The sequence below is a fragment of the Rousettus aegyptiacus genome, unplaced genomic scaffold (genome assembly GCF_014176215.1).
Source record: "Rousettus aegyptiacus isolate mRouAeg1 unplaced genomic scaffold, mRouAeg1.p scaffold_m13_p_16, whole genome shotgun sequence".
Taxonomy (NCBI): Eukaryota; Metazoa; Chordata; class Mammalia; order Chiroptera; family Pteropodidae; genus Rousettus; species Rousettus aegyptiacus.
The window spans coordinates 39,981,272-39,997,806 of NW_023416291.1; the positions used below are offsets into that span (position 1 = coordinate 39,981,272).

Here is a 16,535-nt window from a genome sequence, read left to right on the forward strand (position 1 = left end):
GTTAAGGATGCCTATAGCTGGCTGGGAGAGGGTTTCCATGCAGCAGGATCAATGTACCCAAAGGGACAAGACGGGCAAGTGGCCCCACCATGAAGGCAGACCTGGATGTGCTGGAGAGGTGAGCATGGGAGAGAAGCAGGCATTGAGGATAACGAATGATGTGCAGTATGGTCTCCACCACTAGGTTTCCTCTAGAAAGAAGCTCAGGAATCACACGGCCATTCAGGTGCCAGGTGAACCACAGCAGGAAGAGGCAGGGGTGGTCCCACCCCGGAGGTGTGTTTCTAGCTGCAGGGCAGCAAAGTCCAGTCAGCCACAAGGACACTGGATCCCTGCCGAACTAGTCCCACCAGGAGGCAGTAGCCCTATATATTTTCCATTAAGTAATGACATTCTGGAAATCTTGAAGCAATGTCCCTAAGGCAAGATGAAGTCAAGATAACTGACTTCTGGAGCTTCAGGGCTGGGCTATGCCTTTTCTCTTTCTAAATGGACTCTCTGGGAAGCCAAGGGATGGAGGGCCCTGGCCAGTAACCACTTTTCTTCACCTTCAAGCCAGGTCCAGATGGGCCCTTGAGTGCAAAGATTTTCATTTCACAAAAATGAACGGAGGTTTTTCTACGCATACCTGACCTTCGAATTCTGCCTTGTCTTTGCACTATAAACCACTTACCTCCACCACAAAAGTCAAAACTTCATTCCATTTCTAGCCAGCCTGCTCATGTTTGACATGTAACATCTAAGTTCAGAACATCTGAAATTGCAGCTGGCCTCACCTCCATTTTCAAGATAAGGAAACTGAGGCACAGACAACTTACACAGGACTGGAGAGATCAGGCCTAACCAGCCAGGGTGGCCCAGAATTTGACACATGATTTTTGGGGAGTTTCGGTTGGCCTCTGAACCAAGCAAGTCCCCACTTGAGAGCTGGATATGCACCCCTTGGAGGGTCCAACACAAATGGTTGTGACAGGCTGGCTACCATCTTAATTAATATGAAAACTTAAAGCACAAGAACCACACACTTGTAACACCTGAAGTCAATTCCATATAGAAAGAAACTGCTGGAGGTTTTTAGTTTAAACATGAAGGCATGATATATGTTCGACAGATGAGACAGACTTGGGAGCCACAAGTAACTCAATGTTTCTTTTAGGAGGCTCTGAAGACAAGCAATGACAGGTAACATCCATGGCCTCATATGAGGGGCTGCCGTATACAACTGCGCTACAAACACATACCCAGGACTCCTGTTCTGCACCCACTCTGGGCCCTGGGCAGCAACCGCCCCTTGAGAGGCCATACCCAGACAATATGAGTCTTGTAGCTTGGCCCTCCCATGACTGCAGGCAAGTAAAATCCTTAGAAAACTTCAAGAAGCCACTCATTTGTATTGCAACACAAGGGAAACTAACAAAAATCTATCTGTTGTGAGCCAAGGGACAGAGGCTTTGGCAAGTCTCTACATGAAGGCCAGTATAACTTAAAATTCTAAGGCACAGATCCAACTGGAATGCTTGCCTTGGGTAAATTCTTCCCACAGTAGTCACTGCAAACAACAAGAGGGGTCACAATGGGCCCCTTCCCTGTCACCTTTAGACCTTTCATTTGCAGTACCTGGTATTTCTCTGAACTCTGTGCTCTAAAGCTCAGCTTGGCACATACCTGGGAGCCCAAGGGCAGGGCCATCTTTATATCACTTTTGTCCTCCTAGTGCAGAGCAGGTGCTCAGTGAATGACTGAGAGATAGAAGACACCCTACAGTGACCACACCCAACTGTCACCCTGAAACTTCTAGCTCAATCTCAAAGCTCTGGAAAAGAAAAGCACTTCTCATTCTTGGAGTCTGAAAACCTGGTGACTAGCCAGACCTTTACTCACTCAGCCAATGAATTCCATTCTGAGCTCCATGGTAGGCCTGCTGTGGACATGACATTCTTTGAGTGAGTAAGCAATGCCTGGGTAAATACTGCAAAGGAGAAGGGAAAAGCTGCTCTGGCCATGGACAGGAAAAGGGCTTGTGATGGCCAGGAGAAGGCATGACCACAGGCACAAGTATGGAGACAGGTGGGATGGCACAGTGCAGGGACCACGTTATCACACTGGCCTTTTGTCCTTCACAAGTCCCTGACTTCCAGGTCGGGAACATAGTGTGGGGAGAAGGGTGGGCTTGGATGGGACACTGGAGCCAGATGATAGGGACTTCAGGGAGGTTAGAGACAATAGGAGAATCCCATTCCTGTCCAGGGCTGCATACTGTACACGTGCAGCACGCTGTTCAGATGCAAAAGATAGGGAACCCGAAAGGGGATGCACAGGGACAGGATACATCAGTGAGGGTACTTGCCAGGGTTGCTCTGTGAGTTTGAGCCTTGCAGGAAATGGCTCTCAGTACCAGGCCTCGACAGAGAGGCTAGAAATGCAAAAATTCATAAATCTACCTGTAGATATGCAGAGGACTTTATTGCTTGGATTCTCATGATACAGCAGATATTATTTTCAATCAATTCAACTAAAGGTTTATGCCAAAAAAAGCCAAAAATGTCATTCCCTCTCTGTAGCCAAGAGGCAGCAGCCACCATTCAATTCATTGAATTAGTTGAAGAACAGGGACAGGAAGAGATTTTGACTAGTGTTTCCAACCCAAAGAAAGCTGTGGATCCAACTGGGTGTCTCACTTCTGGATCTACTCCCCACAGATTCTTACATGTTCCCAGTTTGGAGAAATAAGAAAAAGCAACAGAGATTAGATAGTTAGTAGCCTGGTATCTCAGAAGGACATTGTGGGAACTATCATCATAAGGCAATTAATCACGTCAACATCAGATGACATTATATTTCTTTTGACAATGTCACATCTTGCAAAGCTTGGTGTTCAGCAGCTGCTGTAATAAAAGGCAGATACCATGTAAAAATCGATGTGGAACAGGAAATGCAAGTTGTGGGTGTCCAACCAATCTGGTTCTAAGGTGTGAGGAGTTGTACAACAGGCACACACATTCCATTAGGAAGTAACCGTGATTACAAAGAGTATATTTTTCCTTTCAATTTATGTTTTATTTTTTCAAACAACTATACAGCTGTTGGAACATTAGTACTTCTTCGGTTGTTTGCCTTGGCCTAGAAGCAAACAAAAACATTGAGATGCTAAGGATTCTGTAACCATGGAAGTTTGGGATCCTTTAGCTCTAGGTTAATGAAAATAAAAAGTAAATTATTTTCCGAAGTTTATAGACAACCCCCAATACCCCATAAGCAATCCTTCAAGGATATTATCTGCTATCATCACAACTCATCTGAATGATCTGAAAACATTTTAAGGGCAGACTTTATTTAGTGGACAACAAAACTGTAATTTTTTTTTTTTTTTTAAATTCAACAGAAAGAAACTATTTCATTTTCTGGAGATTAGGAGGCATGACAGAGAAGACATGGCATGTAGGCTTGCTTCTGGCACTTAGGTCACACAAGAAAGGAAAAGAGAGAGGCTGTATGCACCTGCCCAGGAAGTGGCAGATTTCTGGAGATTCAGTCCCAGTTCTGCCCATCACAAGGGGCTAAATTAACCTAGCAGGTTGTAAGAAGTTATGCTTTGTACTTGCAGTTCCATCTGAAGTCTTGGTCTCGCAGAGGACCCACAAACTCAGTGACCCTGCCTGAACTCCATCTTGTCCATTCACTTACCCCTGTGCTAGAGTAAAAGACAGGCGGCAAGATCTGAGGGAAGGCAGTAACAGGGTGAAATACGGTGACCACACTTAGCAAGCTATCACCACACATAGCAGATGCCATATCCTAGGAAAGCTCACCATAGATGCCTGCTGCTTCCTGGGCTGGTGCTCTGTACTAAACACTTGGTCTGTGTCTGCTTAATCCTCACAGCAACCCTATGAGGCAGGTGGTCTTTATCCTCACAGCAACAGAGACAGAATGGGTGGTGGCCTGGTTGGCTGGAGGTCACCTGGGGCTGTTTCTTGAATGCTCTGCTCTATAGCTGCCTCTGCTCACCAAGCACTAGGGTGGAGGCCCAGTCGACCAGCACTGCTGTGCCAGTGGGTCTGTAGTCTGGCCAATTGCATTCCATTTCCACATCCTGACATTTATAAATTAGTGGGCCTACCGTCTCTGCAGAATGCTGAAGATGCCCTTGAGTTGCATCTCAAGTCAGATTTCTAGGAGTGATATTTCCAAAGAATTTCACCCCATAAACAAATCAGAGCCCAGATAACTCTTACAGCACGTGGTATCTGCTTGCAATGTAACTCTGCCTGTGTCATGGGTAAAATACAAAGCACACTTCTCTGTTGATGCTGTGGGGAACAGAGTCAACAGGAGGAGAGACCAAGTTGTTATTTATGTGTCCCAAGCAGTAAGGGGCCTGTGGGACTGTGGCCTGAACTTGTTTCACGCCAAGCAAAATGATGGCTGAAGCCAGGTGACCCCAGCCCCTCATGATATTACAAGTTCACAGACGCACACACCTTGCAGACAGAGGAAGCCATCACCTCCCTATCACTGCAAGGCTCTCCTATAAAGAATCATTTAGAGGAAGTGCAAGAGTCTACTCAGGGACAAAGAGGAGGGGGTGTGGAACCCTAACCTGGGTAAAAACCTGGAAATTTCTTAATACTAGTCAATTTGCAACAAATTTTATACTGCCCCTAAAAACATCTTTCTTGTAATGGTGGTTCTGGAACACGAATATCAGAAGGTTTACTTCCTCCTGGTCCCAGAGGAGAAGCTACTTCCCATTCATGGCCATGACCCATTTCACTGTGTGATCTGTGTCAGTGGGGAAGCACACACAGGATTCTTTTCCATCTGACCGGCTCAGGCAGCTGGTAAGAACAGTACTCGTGTCATCCCCTAGACTGAGCTGTCTGGAGCCTAGCCAGTGGCTGTGAGCCGAAGCAGCTTTTAGAAGCCTTAATCCTCCTTCCCTCAGCTTGTACACACCCTGACCCCCCGCCCCTCAGACTTGCCAAGTGGGGCTGGGCTGTTACCTCAGATTCAGCCCTGCAGCTTACCTTGAACCAGGTGACCCGAGGCAGAGATGAGCCAGCCTTCCCGCTAAGGGAGTGCAGATGCACTTAAGTTCTCTGTCACCCACTACAGAGGATCAGGAGCCAGGTCCCAGGCAGGCCAAATCACACCATCAGAATTCCAGTCCCTTTGCTTTAGAAACCAATCAGTAAGCCCATTAAATTAAGGGCACTGAGAATTCTGCAGCATCTTTTCCCTCCAAAAGCTGCCTACAGCTGGAGGAATGAGCAGCTCAGGTACGGTAAAATGTTCCATTGTTTCATACTGGTTACATCACAGTTGATGAGTAAATCTGAGCGGATGGATCTGCAATTTAAAATGTTCCTGGGATGGGACTGCAGTAAAAACAATACAAAACACTGATGTGGACAAGATCAAAACTGTTGGGCTAAAACACATTGCAGCAGTGGCAGGCTAATTTTTCTAATTTTCGGAGTGTAAACAGCTGTGTGAGGCAGTCTGCAACACTCCATTCTGCTGTTGCTGTATCAAGAAAGTAGCCCCGACAATCCTTAGACAAATGAGTGTGGCTGTGTGCCAATAAAATTAAGATCAGTCTGTTGTTTGCAACCCATTCCACAGATTTCTAAACTTTGTGTCAAGGCAAGAGAAACGCATGTGACAAGAAAATGTCATTTTAGAAAAGCAAAATGCAAAATTACAGATGAAATTAGTAAAGAAGTAAAAGTGGATGGTACATGGAACCATTATACAAAGTGGGATATGGTGGCAGATCTATGAATCACTACACCTGTTTACATTGAAAAACCAACGAGCCAGCCAGCTAACATACATGTAAAAACAGCTCAGCCTCTTTGCAATCTGCCCCCTTTCACAAGCTCCCACTGATCTCTGCTGGTATGGCTGGCTGGTCTGTCCGTCTCTCTGCCTCTCTACCTGATGAGCTGGCCCCCAGGCACTCAAAAGCAGCTTTGACCTGCTCGAGTGTCCAAATTAGAGGATTCAGCCTAATTATGACTGAAATACAACACCATTAATTCAACCTCTGCATTCCCACTGACCTGGGTTTTGGGTTGTGCCTTTCACAGGTAAGAGTGACATTTTCTTTTGGTTGCCTCTTTTACAGTTATTACTCCAGCTTCTTTACTTGTCTTCCTTTATCTTTAATTATTCTTTTTCCCAAAAGAGTCGTGTATGTGGCATTGAGATTAACCTATAATAAGAAATGCAATGTAACGGGGCTGTTAATTCATGCAGAAAAATTCTGCTTTGAAAAGCAGATTCCAAGATGGCCACAGAGCCATGCAAGACTACAAAACTGAGGTGGGCAGGGAGGCTGGGCACTACCTACGCTAAAACGAAGAAAAAAGTCTAAGAGTGAGAAACTGGGATTAGTCGAACTAGGCTGATAATAGTCTTGGGGTGTCCTGGTTGGTGTAAACCAGATGGCACACTGGTTCTCTGGACTCCTTCTATTTCCAACAAAAGGATATAAAAACCAAGTTCATGATTCTCATGAACAAAACGAGAAACTATAAAAAAGACAACTACAGTGTTTCCAGCACATCAAATACCAGGGAAACATGTTCGTGTCAACCTCTAAACAGTCAAAAGCAAGCTGTTTGAGAATCTAGGAAGCCAAGTACAGGGAGGTGAGCATGCAGAGGAAAACTTGCACAGCTGACAGCTAGCACCGCACAGGGGAGAAGCAGTACATAGCCTGTGGCTGAAATGTTCCAAAACATGCCAGCTCAGCACACAGGTCTGCTATATGTAAGTGGAAATAGTATTCAATGAGTAAGCACGGCTTAACAGGGTGACTGAGAGGGAGATTCAGGGTGTCCTTGAAACCCACCTATGCTCACTGGGGACAAAAGAGGCTCAGGGAATGGGAGTAACACAAGAGTTTCCAGAGACACCATGACCCTGACATCCTAGTGATACTTCAGCCATAACCACCAAGAGTCCTCATTGAGAGGAAAGGCAAAACCAGGCCTTTAATAGCCAAGAGGAGACATGTAGACATTCCAAGGAGCCAGGAATTGATGCACTGGTGGAGGACAAGGGCACACACTGACTCAGGGTTTAGAGATGCAGGAGCCTGGTTACCTTGATAAAGAGCTGATACTTCAACGATATTACCCTCTGTCTTACTTTCACTGAGGAGCTTAAGTTTAAAAGAAAGACTCATGAAAAAAGTTACATTTGTCACTATCAGGCACTCTTAAGAAGTGGCTCCGGGAGAGAGAACTTTTCCTCTCACCTTGCTTCACCTTTTATCAGGTACAGAACCCAAATGCAAGGGGTGGGGGAAGCAAGGGCATCACTTTTCCAAAAAATATGGAAGACTGACCTGGTAACAACCAAGCAGTGACAGGTGACAGCATTTAAACTAGAGACACACTCCAAGAGTACAGCAAAGGCTGGTCCTCTGACAGTCAAGCAGGCCCCAAACTGGCCAAGGCGCCCCTCCTCTGAGGTTAAGGGTAAGCCCCTTAGCCAGCCACCTCCACACACTGAAGGGCGGTCTCTGCCCTCTACAAACATTCAGTGTTTACTTCTGCTATGATAATCTAACCGTGTCAGTTTGAGATGGATGCTTGGACTTAAATGACCACTCTCCTCTCAAGAATAGCTAAGGAAGCAAAGAATGCTCAGGGATCTGCTGCTTTGTGAGAACTAATGGTCTTGTTATTTATGTCATTAATTACACTTTCCACTGAAGTAAATGACCCACAGAAGTCCGGTACCTTGGCTTAGACACCGACAGAGCCAGCCCTGGTTTGTGTCCCAGGGGCACCACAGCTGTAGCCAGGCTGGTATCTCAGACTCAGATTCTACTGTACAGCCCAAGTTTACTTCCTGGATGACTTACTAAGTTTGTCCTTAGTGTCCACTTAGGTGATGAGCTTTCAGCTCATCAGAAACCAAAACGGTCACCTGAGGTATACAGACATCACACTCCCAATGAACCTGCAGCATTCCCTGAATTCTTTGATGTCTCTGTATTAAAAATGTAAAACATATTTGAGGATGTAGAGCTAACACTCACCACACAATGCTTCAAATCAGGATCTAGTGTACAGAACGATGAATAAACAAACTGTGTTTAAACAGCACCCACACTGGGCTTAGTAATTGGTTTGCGAGCCATGCTTGGGAAAGGTGGAGACCCATACCCCATGTGCAGCTTGAGCCCATGCCCCTTCCGCAGTTCTCCACACCCCACTCTGGGATTCTGAGTTCTCCCAGACTCTGCGCTGAGCATTTCTCTTCCAGGAGGGAGAAAAGCTTAGCTGAGCTGGTGCCCCTACTATCCCCTCTGGAGTCCCATGCCCTCACACCAATGATTCCCACACCTCTGTGCTGTCTGAGGACCCGGGGCAGGAAACTAGACACAAGAGTGAGAGAGACATTCTCCCATGTATCCAGTAACACAGAACAGTTGGCATGTTTCTTCTGCCCCATCCGAGCCCTTTCCCTCCACATGCCTGAGGCTTTGTTAGGACAGGACAGATGATGAGAAAGATTCCAGCTGAGAATTCAGCAAAAAAACAAAGAGCCTGAAGTTCTTCAGTAGCCCAGAAAGGAAGGGAAGATCTGGTAGAGGGCAGCACAGGAAATGCAATGCTTTATACTTGCACCACATCTACACACGTCTGATAGAAATATAATGTGGCCACTCGAGCATGTGAATTGTTCTAGTAGCCACATTAATGTAAAAAGGTGAAGTCACTGAATATGTAATAGTATATGCCATTCAACCCAATATACCCAAAATCATTTCAATGTGTAGTCACTATAAAAAATTGAGATATTTTCCCTTTCTTTTTATACTAAATAGGTCTGAAATCCAAGTGTGTACTCCACATTTGCAGCATATCTCAATCCAGGAGCTAAATTTTCATCTAAAATATTTTATCTGTATTTAGGTTCTATAAAACTTAGTTGAAAAAGTAGATTTACATACCCAAGGTGTTCCAAACATACTAAAAAGTTATCCGATAACTAGATTAAGCATGTTTTAACATTTAATTAGAATTCAGTAAAATTTAAAAATTTACAATTTCTCAATTTCACTAGCCATATTCTGATGCTCAAGAGTCCCCTGCTGATCTTACCATAAAGATCTAAAAGGTTCCTTCGCTAGAAGCAAGGAGGCCAGGGCATGAACCTGGCTCCAGGGCTGCAAGCGCCCAGGCCACTGCATTCAGGATTGTTTTGATCCCATACCCACCACCTTCATCACCCACAGATGAGCATCCCGTGTTATAAATCATCCTGTATTTTATAAATATAATTATTCAAAAGAAAACATTAATATATCACATGCCATGCGTGAACCTGTTTGAATGGGACAGACATTTTGAGAGACAACACAGAAAATCTTAATATGGGATACAATTATTGTTGATATTTTTGTATGTAAGAAACTGTTTAAAGACAATATCCTTATTTGTTTAAAAAAAACGAATAAAAACTTCAATCTTTTTAATTTTTTATTGTGGTAAAATGTACATAAAATTAACCATTTTAACCATTTTTAAATGTACAGTACAGTGGCATTAAGTACATTCACATTGTTGTGCAGCCATCACCACTGTCAATCTCTAAAACTTTTCTCATCTTGCAAAACCAAAACTTTGTCCCCATTAACCACGAACTCCCCCACCCTTACCTCCACTCCCGCGCCCTGACACCATCTACTTCCTGTCCCTCTGAATCCTGAATACTCTAAGTACCTCATTAAGTGGAATCAAACAGTATTTGTCTTTTGTGACTAGCTCCTTTCACTTAGTATGATGTCATCAGGGTTCATCCATGCTGTAGCATATGTCAGAATTTCCTTTCTTTTTTAAGGCTGAATAATATTCCACTGTATGGATATATACTTTTGTTTATCCATTCATCCATCCATGGGAACTTGGACTGCTTTCACTTTTTGGCCACTGTGACCAATGCTGCTATGAATATGGTTGTACAAACTCCTGTTGGAGCCCCTGCTTTCAAGAGAATGCTCTTAAAGAGATGTCTGCTTAAGTACTTGAGATAAAACATCACAGATGCCACCTTACTTTCAAAGAATTTGGGGGGGGGGAACTCTGTGCACTGATAAATTCAACAAATGTGGCAAAATGTTAATGTGGCTAATCTTTTTTGTAGATTTGAAATTTTTCAAATTTAAAAGAAGGAAAAAAAACCCATTAACTTAAAAACCAGCACTAGCTGCTACAAAGAGAAAGTCAGTGTAATAATAAGTACAATGAAAACAACCTTGTTGGTATGGCTGCTGGCCCAAGATTTGGAGCTGTGCTTGATTTGCACAAAGGGAGATTAGCACCTGATAAGACCGTCTCAAAGTGAGAAGGATTGCTGGAAACTGAAAGGGTAATAAGAGTTACCTCTCATGGGGATTGCTGGTCCTAAGACTAGCTAAAGTCACCTTAGTGAGGGATTAGACATCCCACAATTTGAGAACATTGTTGGAGGGAATGGAGAGCAAGTTCAACATGAAGGCTACTGCAGGAACAAAACAAGATTTCAAAAAAAGGGTGGATGGAGTCGGACTCAAAGATAATGTAACAGGACACTGAATCCTTATAGCTGAGGCCATGGGGGAGCCCGCAATTACTCTTAACTGCTGAACCATCACAAGACAAATCCTGGTTGGGGAAAAAAAAAAAAAAAAGTTGGTTACCTGGGTACAGGAGCAGGGCAGAACAAATCAATTGAGCAACAGGGCTGAGGGAGACCACTCAGGAAGCTGTGTGTCCAGAGGGAGAGTGCAGAGAGGAGGTGGACAGAAAAACATCAGGGAACCCACAGCCTCCTGTTTGGTGACACAGCAGAGGTGGTTATAGGCTGCTGAAAGTGTGGGCCACATGGCCTCAAGGCACCAGTTCTCCTGGGATTTTCCATCAAGGCTGTTGGCAATTTAAAGGACTAGAGAAAATATAAGTTTGTCCATCAACAGTTGAACAGCTGATGTGAAAGGGTTCGAAGAAGTAGAAACCATCCCAGAAAATGTTAACCATGGAGCACACAAATGTTTTTAAAGTATTAGACATGAAAGGAGAATTTTGAGCCAAGGTGAAAACACCACAAGGGGAGAAGAAACAAGAACTTCTGAAGAACGTTCCAAAACCTGGGCTGAGACCTGGCTGGGACCCCCAGTTCCCAACTAGGAGGGGGTTGGAACGCAGAACCCAGTTAGAAACATAGCTCCTTCCCAGAAGCTATTTTGTGAGGCATACACAAAATTCAGCTGGACTAAATGACACTGCCCTGAGCCCCCCACAAACTCATCTGGCTCCCCCAAGCCAGTGTAAGAAGCTCAGAGAGGTTCTGCATTTCCCTTGCTCTGGACTCGAGAAGCTAGTGCTGCCCAGGACCATGCAAGGCCACATGAAGAAGTCAATGCAGGAGGGCAGCCTCCCAGCATGGTGTCAGGTGCCAACCCTAGCAGATGGGGGAGAGCAGAGCACTGAGTCCCCCTTCAGTGAATGGCATCAACGCACTCTTTCACTGATGAGGAGGAACACACAACAGTACCACCTGCTGAGGGGAGATAAAGGTCAGAGGAAAAGGCAAGGCCTGAGCAAGAGATGCTTAAACCACTTGAGCTACAGTCTCACTTCTGGTAACAACCAGGGAAAGTCAAAGTAAAGAACAACACCAGAACAGCTTCATGTCTGTCTCCCATCTCTGACTGCCCCTGTCTGGGTTCCTCACACCCCCATCCAACCCCAGCAAGGTTTGAGATACTTCACCCAGGATGTCTCCAAATTATTCCTGTAGAAATCCAAGATTCTTACTGAATTAAAACTGCTATCAGGATAGCACAATTTGACAAAGCCAAGAGAACGGAAGCTAGGAAAGATGTAGATCATGGGTGATGCAAGCAAAGTGTGCTCGTGGGGTATTGGACTCCCCCCTCAGGAGCCATCCACAGCTAAGACCCTGCTCCCAAAGATAGGAAGGCATAAGGCACTACCTCCCAGGGTGCCATGTGTGCCTCAGCAAGAGGCTCAGGTTAGGGAGAGAGTGTCACATACTTGAACACAATCCCCAATGACTGAGGTACGCGAGCAAGGTACTTATGAAACCCAGAAAATGGGATCCTTGAAGACTCTTCTGAGGACCTATTTGGGATTAAAAATATGCTCCCAACAAGCCCCGCCCTACCCACCCCAACCTGATGACATTTAAAACAGAGACTAAGATGCCATGCAGATTACTAGAAGTCTACTCAACTGGAGTCAGTCAAAATGTTAGTACTGGACTATTTAGATTCTTTTAAAAATGCTGCACTGATTTATAAGGGTATTTTCAATGTGCCTTCGCTAATCCCATTACCATGTTAGAGTAGAAAAATAGAATTTGTTCCCTTGGAGTTCACTGGATGAAATAGCATCAAAATGGACTCTACTTTCAAGTGTAGAAATGCACCATGGGTGCCGAAGAAGAAAAACCCTAATCAAAGGTAGTTCAAACTCAAACTCCTTTAATAATCAATGTGTGCCAAGTACACCTAGACCACCACCTACACAGATGTGTCCTAGGCTTAGGAGAGAAGAGAATTTCACTCAACGCAAACATACAGAAACACCAGTCCCATGGAAGACTCTCTAAGCAAACACAATTAAGGTGGCCAAGCTGCCCTCCTGGCTGGGCGCACTCCAAGGCAACACAGCTCACAGCACACACACCTACCTCCTTCCCACTCTGAGCCCAGTTTTCATGTTTCTGATTTGTTCCGTTTACATATTGACCCATACTTATGAAAATGTAAGCTCCCCCAACTCCTACCGACACAACTTCCCTCATGAGTCAGCTTCACTATTTCTAGTGGGTAAAGGTCATAACAACTGATTTCAACCCAACGTATGACTTGAGGTTAAAAAAAAGTGTTCTTTACAAGAAAAGTCTATACTGCATTACAGAAACAATGGTTCCAGCAGGACCTAAATGAAAAGAAGCGGGCATGATGAATGACACTTTAGACCCTGTAAGACCCCAACCAAGCAGTTCTGGTAAGAGTTCAGCTTGCTCCTTTTTGTCCCTTTGCTACTGTGATCTGACTACTGCTCCCGCCCCCAACCAGTATCTATCTACCTGGCCTGCCCTGCTTCTGACTTTTGTTGCCCCCCTTCTCTGATATGCGTTATTATATATCAGTCTGTCATGGATCTATAAGGAGATGATGTGGAAATGAAGAAGAGGCTGAAAAACAACCGGTCCAGGCTGACCAATTGGCAGGAGCCTAGGGATGACTGGGTATCTATCATTTGATATCTTCCTGGTTTAGGTGAACACTTTGGATTTCTGACTCAGCCATTCAACAAACAACTTATTGTGTACCTTGCAAAACTGCAGACTCTTGAGATTCAGCACAAAGACACCTGCCCCCATGGGTTTGCATTCTGGACTGGAGATGGGAGGATGGTGACAATCAAGAATGAAAATAACTAAAACTGTGATGTACTATGGAAAAAAGAGCATGGAGCACATGGAACTGGCTCTTTTAGTCCCTACTCCTTAGGACTTTTCACAAGCGAGGCTGTGGTTCCTGATCTCTTCTCATTTCCTCCACATTATGCATTAAATAGGATAACTGTCCACCCAGAGAACAAACTTTTTTCACTGAAACATCTCATTCATGTGTAAAATTACTCAAAACACATTTCCCCTGATATATATCTATTCTGAACATGGGGGGCTTGTGGCTTACTTAAAATTGCAGCTTCCATCCAGTAACAGCATCTTTACACTATCTTCTTTTAAGATCATGAAAAAGGAATTTTTTATATCTTAGAGAATTTACACATATGACAACACAGTTCATTAAGCCAGTTCCATACTACAACTTCACTTTTTACCTAGACACTGATTACTATGAGCATATGCACATTTTCCAGCAGAAAATAAAGTGTGAGAGACAAGTGTCTGACTCTACCCCTCAGGTAGCTTACAATGACAGAAAACCCCAGGTTTACATTGTTAAAACCAGAACGCTAATTCCTTCTCATAATAACAGAATGACTTCCTAAATAAAAACAATTGTAGGCAGTGCTGAATGACAGTTACTCAGCTGACCAAATTTTCATTTCTCAAATATGCTCCACTTTTATTTAATTAAGAAAGTGGAGCAAGAAGAGTCCCCTCATTATGGCAACAAACCATTGTACTTAGTGACCCTATCCTGGAATTTCTATCCCAGAATTCTCAGAAATTCCACAGCTCCTATGTGGCAAAGGCCAAAGAGTTTCAAGTCACAACTGTCTCAGGGAGGCATCTTTATGATCCCTAACCATGACTGCAGACTCAAGTGCCTTATCTACACCCCCTGGATCTCTCTTTGCTGCTGGAAACCCAGAAGCTGCTGGGACCTAAAAGTTCTTGACATTATTTGGACTATACAATGGACCACAGAGAAAGCTGCTTGCCTAGTAAAGCACTGTGAGGAAATGAAAAAAAATGCCTACAGATGCGTCTATAAAAAACCCAAACACCCCAAACTGAAAACGCCCTAGGGTCTTGGGTTTCACAATATCAGACCGTAGAAGACTCCAGGAATGGAAAGAGAGCAGCTCTCCACTCATCACTGGGCAGGGAGGATGAGCACCTCCTGTTGGAGTTCAGTGCCCCTGGAAGGACTGGCTCATGGAAGGACTGGCTCATGCCAGACCACCACCACTAGTGCACACCCAAGGGTCCTCATAACAGCCATTTATCATCAATGTCAACAGGTCAAGAAGGCCAGTGGAAGCACCACTCAAAACAGTGACATCCAGATGGAAAAACCTAACTTTAACTCAAAACAAGATTTACTGAACCTCAATAGTTTAGCTACACCAGAGTGGTGGCACCGGGTAAGGGCACCACAAAGCTCCATACCACTGAGAAGGTTGGCTTATCTCTGTTCCCAGGACACCAGATTAGAAATAGCTCATTGAAAGAGGAGAGGAGTAGTTGAAGGCACAGGAGCAAGAAGCAACGGCTGGCAATTTGATAGCAGGCAAGGAGACAACTATGCCGTTTTACCAAAAAACAGCCAACAATTAAACTGCTATGTCAGAGGGCAACAGCCTTAGATAATCTGTACAAGGAATGACTCATTAGTCTGAGGTGAATACAGTCAATATCCAGCAAGGAGGCAAGAAAACACTCAATAACTTTTTGTATTATGGTAAAATACGTGCAATATAAAGTTCACCACTTTTTTAAGTGTAGTTTAGTCAGTGCCATTACGTACATTGATTGTTGTGCAACCATCACCATCATCATCTCCAGAACTTTTTATCATCCCAAACTGAAACTCTGTACCCATTAAACAGTAACTCTCACTCTAGTCCTGCAATTCCTAGTAACCATGCTTCTATTTTCTTTCTCTATGAATTGGACTAAGGAAAATCATATATTTGTCCTTTGGTGTTCGGCTTCTTTCACTTAGTGCATCTTACGGTTGGTTCATTCATATTGTAGCATATGTCAGAATTTCCTTCCCTTTTAGGCTCAGTAATGTTCCATTATTTGGATTTGCCACACTGTGTTTATCCATTTATTTGTCACTGGACATGTGGGTTGTTTCCACCTTTGGCCGGCGTGAACAGTGCTGCAAAGAACACTGGTGAAGGCACACACCCCTTTTTACCTGAGGGCAAAAATTCTGGTAATTCATTTCAGAAAGTCTTCCAACTCAGATGACTAGCAGAGGTACCTTCAACACTTAAGATGGTCAGTGCCTCACTTGCCAAATCTCAGCAGGGCCTGTATGTAGCCAACATAGTCGACTGGGCTTTGATAATAAACCAGAGCACCATCCCCTCTGTCCTCCAACTAAGAAGGTGGTAACTGTAATGAAGATAGGAAACATATAGGGGTAGATATAAATAAAAGCCTTTAAAACCAAGCATGACCAGCAGAGTCTGCAACTTGCCCAGTGTAAGTCTGTCCTTTTGAGACTGTGCGACTTCTGGATTCTCAACGCTTAGCACCTGACCCAGGATGAAATCTTGGTACATACAGTGGTTTACAGAACTGTATAGCTGGCAGCATCTGGGAAACCTTAAAAAATATTGATGTCTGGGCCCCTTTCCACAGATTCCAATGAAAATGGTCCCCAGGTGGGGGCCAAGTACTGCGTCTCAAAGCTCACCAGGTGTTTCTAATATTCAGGCCAAGACTGTGATCTATGGTACAATCAAGAAATGAGGTGTCATGCCAGGGCATACCAGGAGTCTGTGAGTTTGTACAAATGTAATTTACAGTAACTTTCTCATAATCTGAAACTACACATTTCTGTAAATGTGTAGTAAAATACAGATGAAAACACCAAGGCAAATGTTCTCCTTCCCTTGCCATCTCTACAGCTGTAACTGATAAAGGTCTGGACGTGCAGTTCACAGCGGAGGAGACGCACTGGTCTCTACATTCACATCTGGCAGACAGGCACTCCACTGTGATCTCCACCAGCTCAGTGGAAAACATGCTCACGCAGAGATTTCCTGGGTCCACTCATTTCCTCTCCA

The 16,535-nt window shown here is 44.3% G+C and overlaps 1 protein-coding gene across 6 annotated transcripts in view; it reads right to left on the reverse strand.

Annotated features, from left to right (window-relative positions):
- BRD4 (bromodomain containing 4) overlaps positions 1 to 16,535 on the reverse strand; it is a 76,939-nt gene that overhangs the window by 36,276 nt on the left and 24,128 nt on the right. The window contains exon 1 of one of the 6 annotated variants that reach the window (XM_036233876.1): positions 6,066 to 6,217. The exons of the other annotated variants lie outside the window; for them this stretch is intronic. The gene's annotated coding sequence lies outside the window, so the exon portion shown is untranslated. Of the gene's footprint in view, positions 1 to 6,065; positions 6,218 to 16,535 lie in introns of those variants that run through there. 6 annotated transcript variants of the gene reach the window in all.